Source organism: Carlito syrichta, unplaced genomic scaffold, assembly GCF_000164805.1.
Source record: "Carlito syrichta isolate Samal-C Ts95f unplaced genomic scaffold, Tarsius_syrichta-2.0.1 Scaffold169247, whole genome shotgun sequence".
NCBI lineage: Eukaryota > Metazoa > Chordata > Mammalia > Primates > Tarsiidae > Carlito > Carlito syrichta.
The window spans coordinates 1,184,214-1,194,932 of NW_007113343.1; the positions used below are offsets into that span (position 1 = coordinate 1,184,214).

General features: G+C 49.4%; 1 protein-coding gene across 13 annotated transcripts in view; it reads left to right on the forward strand.

The window, feature by feature from the left end:
- Positions 1-17: 17 nt before the first annotated feature.
- The window catches only part of MICAL2 (microtubule associated monooxygenase, calponin and LIM domain containing 2), a 152,527-nt gene continuing 141,825 nt past the window's right edge, over positions 18-10,719 (forward strand). For 7 of the 13 annotated variants that reach the window (XM_021709222.1, XM_021709215.1, XM_021709218.1 and 4 more), the window contains exon 1: positions 4,326-4,391. The gene's annotated coding sequence lies outside the window, so the exon portion shown is untranslated. Of the gene's footprint in view, positions 168-2,132; positions 2,185-4,325; positions 4,392-10,719 lie in introns of those variants that run through there. The other 6 variants (XR_002481526.1, XR_002481527.1, XM_021709223.1 and 3 more) reach the window with 3 other exon arrangements.

Sequence of the window (10,719 nt, forward strand, 5' to 3'; positions counted from 1 at the left end):
CCGGCCGGCCGCGCCGCGCAGACCCGCAGGCGCTCGGCCGGCTAAGCCTGCGCGGGGCAGTCTCGCTGGTCCCAGCTCCGCAGGCGGCCGGCGGGGCCCCACCGCTCAGCCCGCGGCCGGGGCAGAGGCAGGCGCGGACCCGGGCCCCGCGGCCCGCGCGGCTTTCGGTAAGGCGGGGGCGGCGCGCGCTCCTGGGGGAGGGAGGGCGCGGGGGAGCGGGGGCAGTGCCGGCCCCGACTGGACTCTGAGCCCTGCGGTGCGCGCGGGAGAGGCAGGTGCGGCCGCAGCATCCCTCGCCGCAAACCCACCCGCGGGGCGCGCAGGGAGCAGGTGGCGCTGCCGGGGGAGCCGAGGAGGCCCCGGCCGGTGTCGGAACCAATTAGATCGCAAAGAAAGCCTCCCACCGGCAGCCGAACTACCTCTTACTCCGCCCCTCAACACCCAGACCCTGCCATTCTACGCCTAGAAAATCCCAAACGTCAACACGAAGTGGGAGGGACGCGGTGCCGCCTGTCACCGGGTAGAGACCATCCTCAAACTTTGCTCCTCAGGCGTTGGGCTCTGCGCCTTCCACGTCCTTGCCCGGTTCTTCACGGGTCGCCCTTTCCCCCTCCCTCCTTAGTAACAGGAAGTTAAGTTGAGCCAAATGTCAGTAGCAGGCCGACTGCGGGCTGGACAGGGTCAGTGACTGGGTCCGTGGCGGTGGCCCTTCTGCGTCGCGCGCTCCCCGGGCCCAGGAGAACCCCCGCCGGGGCGTCCTCGGCATCCGCCCTGCAGTCTCCTGGCTGGTTCTGGGGTGAGAGGAGTCTTCCCCGCAACCGGGCCGGAGTAGGTGGGGTTAATTTTATTCACGCTAACCTCACCAGCAGAGCTGGGATCGACCTTTGCTGGCTGGGGAAGCGCGGTGTTGAAACCAGAGTAAACGTGTGTTTCCCTCCACATTGTTTATTCTGGGGCTTGGGTTCTTAAAGCGGAAAGGGCTTTTATTTGGAAGCGCCTAGGGGCCCTGCGAGGCCTGCAGCGGCCCTCTCCTTGTCAGTCTGCCGGCTCACGACAGTCTCCGCTGATTTTGGTGAAGGATGGTCACTAACCAGCCCCCTTGTGGGCAGATCCCGTGGGAAGAAAGCCAGCAGCGAGCTGGCTCTTCGACTTTGCATGCCTGGGTTCCCTGGCACCTGTGCCCTTTCTGTGCCCTCTCCCTGGGGGACAGAGGACCCAGAAGTGGGCCTCAGTCTGCAGGGCAGCCCCTCCCGGTGTACTGGAGACCCCAACTGCAGTTAAGAACTCGCTTTCAGGCAGAGAGAAGACAGATTTGTTAAGTGCCTTTTGGGCAACAAGTCTTGTCCAGTGGCATTTTTGCAGCTGGTTTCATGGTTACTCTCCAGAAACTCAAGAATTTTGCTCTCTTCATTTGAGAGATGGAAAAAGAGGCTCAGGTAAGATAAGTGCCCAAGGTCACACAAGAAGTGTCTGAGCCAGGTCCTGGCTCTGTCATGGTGCTAAGTCCAGTGATTTTTCTGATGTTCCCAGTGGTGTGCTGTGCCCAGGATCACAGCTCCACTGTGTGCTGACTGGAGCCACCTGGTCCCTGAAAGATTCTATTCACAGGATTTCAGGGGATGCTTCTTTGGCAAAACAGTTGAATTGACCCAAGTTAGCCCAGTTTGTTCAACCTCGGATCCCCTTGCCTAGGGTGCTGGGTAGTGTTGGCTATACTGTGATGGGAAGGGATTGACTGCTGGTGCTTGGGTGTCATTGGGGGAGGCGCTTTTGCCATTGACTTGGTCTTACCTCTGAGAGTTGGCTTCTGGAATAGTCTAGGGGGATTGTGTTAGCTGAGGGCTGTTTCTAGTTCTGTGAGAGTTTGTTATTGTTGTTGTTTTGGAGGGGGCAGAGTTAGCAATTATAGTTGTGGGATAATTGAAATCCACAGTTTGAACATACCTTTATAAAAAATATGATTTCTCTGTATCCCTGCCCCCTTCCTTCAGGCCCAGGACTCTGGCTTTCTGTTCAACTCTTCCTCCAAAAGAAAATCATGATTAACCTGATGCCAAACAATTACACTTTAGTATAAATCAGTTTAAGGACCATGACTGATTGTGGTGGTGCCTGCCTGAGGTCCATTCCTGAGAGGTGCAAACGGCCAGATAATCTCAGCTTCCTTCTCTGCCTGTGATTGGGGTATGTCTCTATTCTCTCCACCCATGTCCACAACCCCCCTCCCCATCTCAGCCATGGGTCTGCCCCCTTCACTCCCCACTGCTGAAGAGTAGAGACCTTCTTGGTGGAGAGCCTTGGCTCTGGCAGGAGGCAGTGTGGTATGGGTACAGGAAGAATTGATCTGAAACATAGCTAATTTTAGAAGCTCTCTGAGGGCTAATGGTCTCTGTTCTTTAAAGAGCCAGGGAAGAGAATACTGTTCACCTGCTGAAATTTTTCATTCTCTTACTTTTTATTTATTTTAAAAAATATATAGAGAGACAGGGTCTTGCTATGTTGCCCAGGCTGATCTTGAACTCCTAGCTTCATGTGATCCTCCCACCTCAGCCCCCTGAATTGCTGGGAATACAGGCATGAGCCACCGTATTCAGCTGAGATTTTTCATTCTTTATATCATTAGATCCTCACCTTAGCCCCCAGATAAGTAGGTGGAAATGGAGACTCAAAAAGTTTACAACTTTCTCCCATCATACAGCCAGTGAGTGACCAAGCTGGGGTCCTGCCTCAGTCTGTATGAGTGAGGTCTATGTGTTGGGAAGTAAGTGCCTTGAAAAGCAGGACAACCCTGGGGCTTGGCAGGCACAGCTCCTCTGTGGCACAGCAGTCCCCCTTATGTGTGGTTTCACCTTCCAAGGTTTCAGTTACAGTCAACTGTGGCCCGAAAGTATTACAAGGTTTTAAGAGAGGAAGAGAGGGTGAGAGAGAGAAAGAGACAGACTGCTTTCACATAACTTTTATTATAGTATATTGTAGTTCTATTTTATTATTAGTGGTGTAATCTCTTACTGTGCCTAATTTATAAATTAAACATAGTTTCTGTGTGTGCAGGCAAACACACCGTATATATAGGGTTCGGTACTATCTGAGGTACCAGGCATCCACTGGGGATTTGCAATGCATCTTCCTTGGATGGGACAGGGGGCACAGTATTTGCTATTCCCCATCCTATATTGTCATTATTTGTGAGCACGTCTTCTCATCCCACCATGAAATGGCATTTACAACACTCATACACTTGGCAGATTTATTTTCTGGTTCTCACAAATCTTCTGTGCTCTTTGCTCTGTATTCCCTTAGCCTTTTACAGCAGCCTCCATTGGGGCATCTACCTCAATGTGTTGCAGCCTCTATCACAAAATCTTGTGAACATTTTCAAGCACAGAAACACCATAGTGTGATGAGCCCATGTATGGATTACCCAGCTTCCACAGTTATCAAGATCATACTGGCTTCATATCTCTCTCCATCTCTTTCCTTTCCCTCTGTTTTTTCTTTTTGAAATATTCTAAAGTAAACCTCTAATGTCATATCATTTTCCCTCTATTGAATCCGGTATGCATCTCTTTTGAAAAGGATGCTCTGTGGCACAACTACACTTCCATTACTGCATGTAGCGGAATTAACAGTCATTCTTTGACATCCCCTAGCCACATTCAGATATCCTCGGTTGTGTCTGAAATGACCTTTACAGTTGGTTGGTCTGAGTTAATCAGGATGCAGGCTGTATACGGCATTTGGTTGTCAGTCCTTCTATGCCTGTTTCCATCTGGAGAAGTCGCCCTCCCTTTGTTCTGCAGTCACCCTCCACCTTAACCATCCATCTCCCTCACTGGACAGCGGGCCCCTTGGGACAGGAGTCCCCTTCCGTGCCATGTGGGACCCACAGCCCTGAGCACTGTGACTGAACCATGGGGAGGCTCAGGGACCGTCTGTCCAGTTGTGTCACAGCCATTCAGGAAATGTGTTTTGAATGAATGAACCCTGTTGTGGGTCTGTGTGCTGCCTGTGCAAGTGTTGAGATAAGATGTTTAAAAAAAAACCGATGACTCGCTCACGTCCTGATGTCATCTCAGCAAGTGTCAGTCTGTAAACATCCTGAATAATGGGAGAGCTATTTGCTGCTCACCCTTCACCATGCTGGGTAGCGGTGGGGAGCCCAGACAGCTGTATTTGTGCCCCGATCAGCAGCTGGCCTCTGTACATGGGCTGCTGGGGACTGAGGTCATTTCTGTCCACATTTTGAATTACTCCACAGTAATGACCACCTCATGACCCAGACACTCGGTGCTGGGTGGAGACTGCCGCACACCTTTCTCCCTTCCCTCTCTTTCTGGGCAGTGCTGGTTTCCTTGTACCTTCGAGAGCCTTCTATGACCTGCCTCACTTGGGTGAGTTGTGAAACCTTTCTCAAATCGCTATTCATCTGCTCTGGGGGCAGGTGGTGACGGAAAACGGATGCTTAGACCTTTATGTGTCTTGTCTGAATTTGTTCTGTAGAGATAGTATCACCACTGGCACCTCTGTGGGCGACCTAATGAAGGATACCAGAGACTCAGGAGGAGAGGAAGAGACATACCTGCTTCTCTTAATAATGAACTTCATACCTGGTTCTCTTACCATATCTCCTTAAGGGGGCTGGACACTTTCGTAGATGCTTTCATCCACCAGTAAAGACTCTTCCCTGCAAACAGCCCTCAAATGAGGAGTTGGGTTTTGGATTTTTTTTTTTTCTTTTTAACACAAACAATGTTTTCCATTAGGCAAAAAAAGTGTACTAAAATTTTAAATCTTACTCTCTCAATGGCAGTGCTAGTGTTGGTTTTTTTCCCCTTTGTCTTTTACTTTTTAGTACTTTCCCCAAAATTTTTATAGTAAAAATGTTTTTCTAATGAAAAATCCAGACGGGCTCGGTGGCTCAGCCTGTAATTCCGTGCCTTTGGGAGGCTGAGATGAGTGGATTGCCTGAGCCCGCAGGTTTGAGACCTGCCTGTGCAACTTGGCGAGACCTCATCTCTACAATAAATCAAAATGAGCTGGGCGTGGTAGCGCGCGCCTGTAGTTCTAGCTCCTTGGAAGGCTGAAGCGGAAGGATTGCCGGAGCCCAGCAGGTCGAGGCTGCGGTGGCCAGGAGCGGCCACTGCACTCCAGTCTGGGCGACAGAGTGAGACTCCAACTAAAAAACAAAAGAAAAATCCAATTTTTTTTCTCTTAAAAAGGAGGAATTCTTTTAACTAATTTGGAGTGGTAGGCAAAGTTATACATGTATTTGGTACAGTTATACATTCAGATAAAGACACAGAGCTATTGGGATTTTGATATTTACTTGGATCAGTACTTTAATGATGAACATATCTGGACTTTCTAAAAGTTAGAAAATAAACAGAGCTGGGGTTTAGGAGATAGGAAGATCTATGACCCATGTGGCCTCACCCTCTGTCCCATTCTACCTCCTCTCTTGGTGCCCTCCGAATGAAACCTTTCTAATGTGAGGCTCTCTATTTTGGTTTTCTTATTCAGGGAGGTTGAGCTGTCAGAGGAAGACAAAATGACGCAGAGTGTTAAGACAAGGCCAGCAGGGTGAAACTTCCAGCTCCATGGCCTATCTTGTCTTGTCCTTTTTTGATGGCCAAGCACCCTGCTCCCCTCACTTTGGGGTGCCCTGACTCCTCCCTCCAGCTACCCCAAAGGTAGAAAAATATGGCTGGGCTGGGCTGATAAGGCTCCTTCTTCTAAAGCATTAATCACGTGGCCTAGAACTTCAGAGCTGGTAAAGTGATGGGCCACTTGGATCTTCTGCTCACAAACAAACCTTCATGGCAGAATTGGGTCAACCCCGGGTCTGATATCAAGTCGCTTCCCTTCTCTGACAGCTGTTGAGGAGTGTCCACCCCTGTGTCTCAAGTGAAGAGTCTTTTGTTATGACCAAGAATGGTATAGTTTCTTAAATGCAATTGCACCGCCCCGTCCATATATCTGAATAGTTGGTTCATCCCAGGACAACCTACCTGCTTCGGGTGTCGGGTGAGGATCTGTGTGTATGTGGACTGTGCTGGTGTTTTTAGGACTGAGATTTTTAGTGTATTCTTCATTTGCACTAACATTTCCCTCCCCTGAGGGTAGGGCAGTTTCCCTGCTTTCTTCCCCATCCCAAATACCCATCTTCCAGCACCTGTCCTGATACCTCATGGCATCTGCATTTCTTCCAAGTCTTGATTAGATTTATTCTGGTGAAACCTAGAGGTGAAGGCAGTTGCAAGAATGGGGCTATGCTTCCCCTTAGCTGGGCAGTGGGGGATGTCCAACGCAGATGCCCTTTCTGCTGGTAGCAAGAAGTTGGACAGTGGCCCCTGGTCCCTGAGCTGCTGCAATAGCAGGTTTGTGGAATGTCTGCAGGCCTGAGGCCCTGACGCACTCAGTCCAGAAACCCAGCACATGCCAGAGACGGGAGTGGGAGCCTAAGAACACCCTGTTCTGGCCTCATTACCATAGTATCAATGCATTGAGGTGCAGAAAGTACTTCTTTGCTCTCATGACTCTGAATGGCTGGCCTTGGCCACTTGTCTGAGTACTGGCTGTATATGGTGAAGATTTACAGGATCTCAGTATATGGCTTGTTTTGAGAGCCAGGAGGATGAGATGTAGGGGAGGAAGAAGAAGTAGCAGGAAAGAAGTCACTTGGACATTTTAGTCACGACAGAGAGTTGCTCCCTGGACCAGGGAGGGACTGGGATCTGCCAGTGGCTTGGTGCTGACCCCCTCTGTTGGACAACTGTTCATTCCAGGGAGCAGAATGAGGATTGAGGCACTGCTTGAAGAGTTTGTGGCTGCTGTCAAGACAGGGTGCTGACAACTCTGTGTGTCAGGACAGCTGGGCTTTGCCCAACTTGATGCAAAGGTAACAAGAGTCAGGAACTCCCTGCCTGGAGGAAGGAGGAGTCTGAGAGCCAGAAGAAAGGGAAAATAGGATAGAGAAACATGCAGGGGATTGGGAAGACCTCTTTCCAGACTCTTAGGGAGAGGATTTTGTCAGTCGCTTTCATTAGGGGAGTGTACTGTGAGACTTGTCCAATTGGGACTTTGGGGACCTCAGGGTCCATGTTGGGAGAGCTTCCTGGCCACCTGCCTGGAGGTGTAGCATATTACAGTTGCAAAGGAAGAAGAGACACTGTATGAACTCTCAGGCTTCTTCTGGGTTTAAGATTTGCCCAATCAGAGAACCTAGGAAGTCTTACTCAGTCCAGGTTTCCCCTTCCTGCTTGGTTGTGTCTATTATCTTGTATCTGATATCTTGAGCTCTCTTAAACATGACTTGCTCACACTTCTTCCATATACACATGGGACTCACTCTCACACACACAAGATTCCATGGCACTCATTTCCACACATATACGTAGATGCTGGCACACACCTCCGCACACCTACATAGATTCATGGCACCCACCTCCGCTGATACATGGTACTCATCTCCACACACATACACAAATGCATAGTACTCACTCTACATACTTACATAGGTGCATAGTACTCACCTCCACACACTTACATAGATGCATGTTACTTACCTGCACATACATACACAAGTTCATTTTACTCACCTCCACAGACATGCATACATGCATGGTCCTCACTTCCATATACATACATACTTGGCACTCACCTCCATAGACATACATAGATGCATGGCACTCACCTTCACACGCATACACAGGTTCATTGTATTCACCCACATGCATACACTGATGCATGGTACCCACCTCCATATGCATATACAAGGTCATGGTGCTCACCTCCACACACCCACACATAGATGCATGGTACTCACCTCCACATGCATACACAAGTTCATGGTGTTCACCTCCATATACTCATATAGATGGATGGTACTCGTCTCCATACGAATACACAAGTTCATGGTGCTCACCTCCACACACACACATAGATATATGGTACTCACCCACACATATGTAGATGTGTGGTAAAATATTCACTGCATACAAAGGGAATTTAATGGAAAGTACATCTCCCTTATTCTCCCGTCCTTCAGGCCTCCATTTTGTCTCTTTGGCAGGTGTTATCCCTGTATATCCTTCCAGACACAGTCTAGGCATATCCTTGTGCCTGTCGTTCCCTCTGCAATCAGGATGTGAGGAAACAGGGCCCACAGGGCCGGGGAGACAGCCTGTTTCAGTTTGTCAAGGCCCAACTATTGTTCCTCTAGCCTACTTTGCGACCTCTCCCCTTTAGAAATTAGCATCCCTTTTTTATTTTTATTTTTTTGAGTCCGAGTCTTACTCTGTTGCCCATGCTGGAGTGCAGTGGCATTATCATGGCCACTGCAGCCTCAACCTGCTGGGCTCAGGTGATCCTTCTGCCTCAGCCTTCCAAGTAGCCGGAACTATAGCTGTGCGCCACCACACCCGACTAATTTTTTTTATTTTATTGTAGAGACAAGGTCTCACCAAGCTGCCTAGACTGGTCTTGAACCCCTGGGTTCAGGCAATCCTCTTGCCTCTGACTCCCAAAGTGCTAGAATTACAGACATGAACCACCGTGCTCAGCCTGGAAATCCTCTTGAGTTAGATTTGGGGGTTCAAGGAGTCTGGGCACTAAGAGTAAACCTCAGGGGTATGTGTGGATACAGGTAATGTTGCCCAAACCAGACAAAAGTGCTAAGAGGGACCTGAGTTTGAATCCTAGCCATGTGACTTTCAGCAAGTTAATGAACCCTAGTATTTTAGTCTATAAAAAGGAGGTAATCACACCTATCTCAAGAGATTGATCTGGAGGTGAAGTTAAAATATTTGTGATGTGCCTTCCATAGGTACACACTGAAAAATGTCAGTCTTACCCCCACTTTTAAGAAGTGACCCATTTCCAGAGTGCATGACACTGGCATGGCATCCTCTGGATGACTCTCTAGAAATCCTCTAGGTGAATTACCGAGCTTTTATTCCCTACAGAAGACAGCCAGTTCTTCATGTTTGACCAAGTTGTGCTCTCCCCTCAACTTCCTTCCTGTGGGGAGCTCACCTCCATCCTCCCCAGTCTCTCCTTTTTGCTGCCTTCTCTGCTTTCTCACACCCCCAGCTATCCTTCTACCACTTCTCTGGGCTCTGGGTCCCCCTAGCCCCCTGCCCCACTGGTGAGCAGAAGAGTGCTCTGGGCTGTTTATGGCTGTGCCCTGGGGTGTTTATGTTGTATCTTTTCAGAAGCTCCTAGCAGATGTCTGTTTATTGCTGAAACTTCATCTTCAGCATAAGAGGAGAGAGGCTATTTTTAAAGATCCTTAATTGGCACGCTGCACAGTACCGCTTAGATTGCCTCCAAGTTTCAATCTTTATCACTCTTGTGCGCTACCCATCATGAAACCTTTCAGATCCAGTCTGAGAGACTTATATGTCCTGATTTTACAGCAACACTTAAATTTAGCTGACAGTTGTAATCTCTTAAAAAGGTAGGCCAGAGAAGTGAGGGCAACCAGCTGACTGTCTTTTGTCTGGGCTGAGACAGGTGACATGAGTGAGAGTAGCATTTCTGTGTCTACAGAACCCAACACTCTCCCCTGCTTCTGCCCATTCCTTCCACCTACAGTGACTGAGGCCCGCCCTCACATGCTGCCTGCTGATTGGCAGGGAGATCTTTTAGCATTACCTTTCCCTTTGGACTAAGGTGGGGCTTGAGAATGAGGAGGGAGTGGAGCTGGTGTAGGTTCAAATGACACTGACCTCTCAGGAGGAGGAGGAGGCAGTGGCCATGAGTCACAGAGCCTTGGAATGTCAGGTTGGTTGGGCCTTCTGGGATCATCCAGTTCTCATCCCTGCCACCTTGTGTTACCTATGGAGAAACTGAGGCTCAGAAGCTTCTTGAAGCTGAGCAGAGGCCAGAGAGGTATGTTCCTTGCTAAACGTCATCCAGTCAGGTCAAAGTCTCTTCTCTATCCATCGTTTCCCACCAGGCAGCAGTTTTGGATCAGTCAGAGGAAGTTCTTCTTGCAGCCAGCCTTCTTTATTGAAGGACAGAGCCTTTCTCCCTTCCTAACAACTCGTGCATTCTTTGAAGGCAGGCGGTGCACTCTTGCAGCACTGGCTTGCCTTGGTCCCAAGGTCTTTCCTTATCAAAAACACCTCCCAGAACCTTGGGGATTAGAATTTTGCAGAAGACCTTTGTTAGAAATATAGAAGTTAACTGGATGGGCCACATGTTGGCAGAGATGGGTTTATCTCCGATTAGTAGTCAGCTGAGAGCTGAACCTTGAGAGAATGGGGTGTGGGATGACCCAACTGGGAATAGACGGGAATCTCTAGAGGACTGTAAAGAAGGTGCTTGGGGACATCGAGAGCCATTGACAAGGCTCGCTAGCATGCAACATGCAACTGTTGGACTGGGGGCCCTGTGATGAACAATGGAATCTGAGCGCTTTTCTTAACTCATGGAGGGAGGTCCATTAGACAAGCTCACATTAGACAAGCCTGCATGTCAAGATAGAATATGGGGTATCCACAGTCACTCAGTGGGAGAATCAGGGGGTGATTCCTAGAGGAGGTAAAGCTTGCTTGTTGAGAAGGGCCTTGGAAGGTAGGATTTTCACAGACAGAGATAGAGGTAATAGCACAAGGAGATGTGGAGAAGTGAAGGCATGTTCAGGGTGCCCCGTGGTGGAAACGTGGGGGCTGCCTAGGGAAGCCAAGACTGGTTCTGAAGCATGGAGGGCCCTGA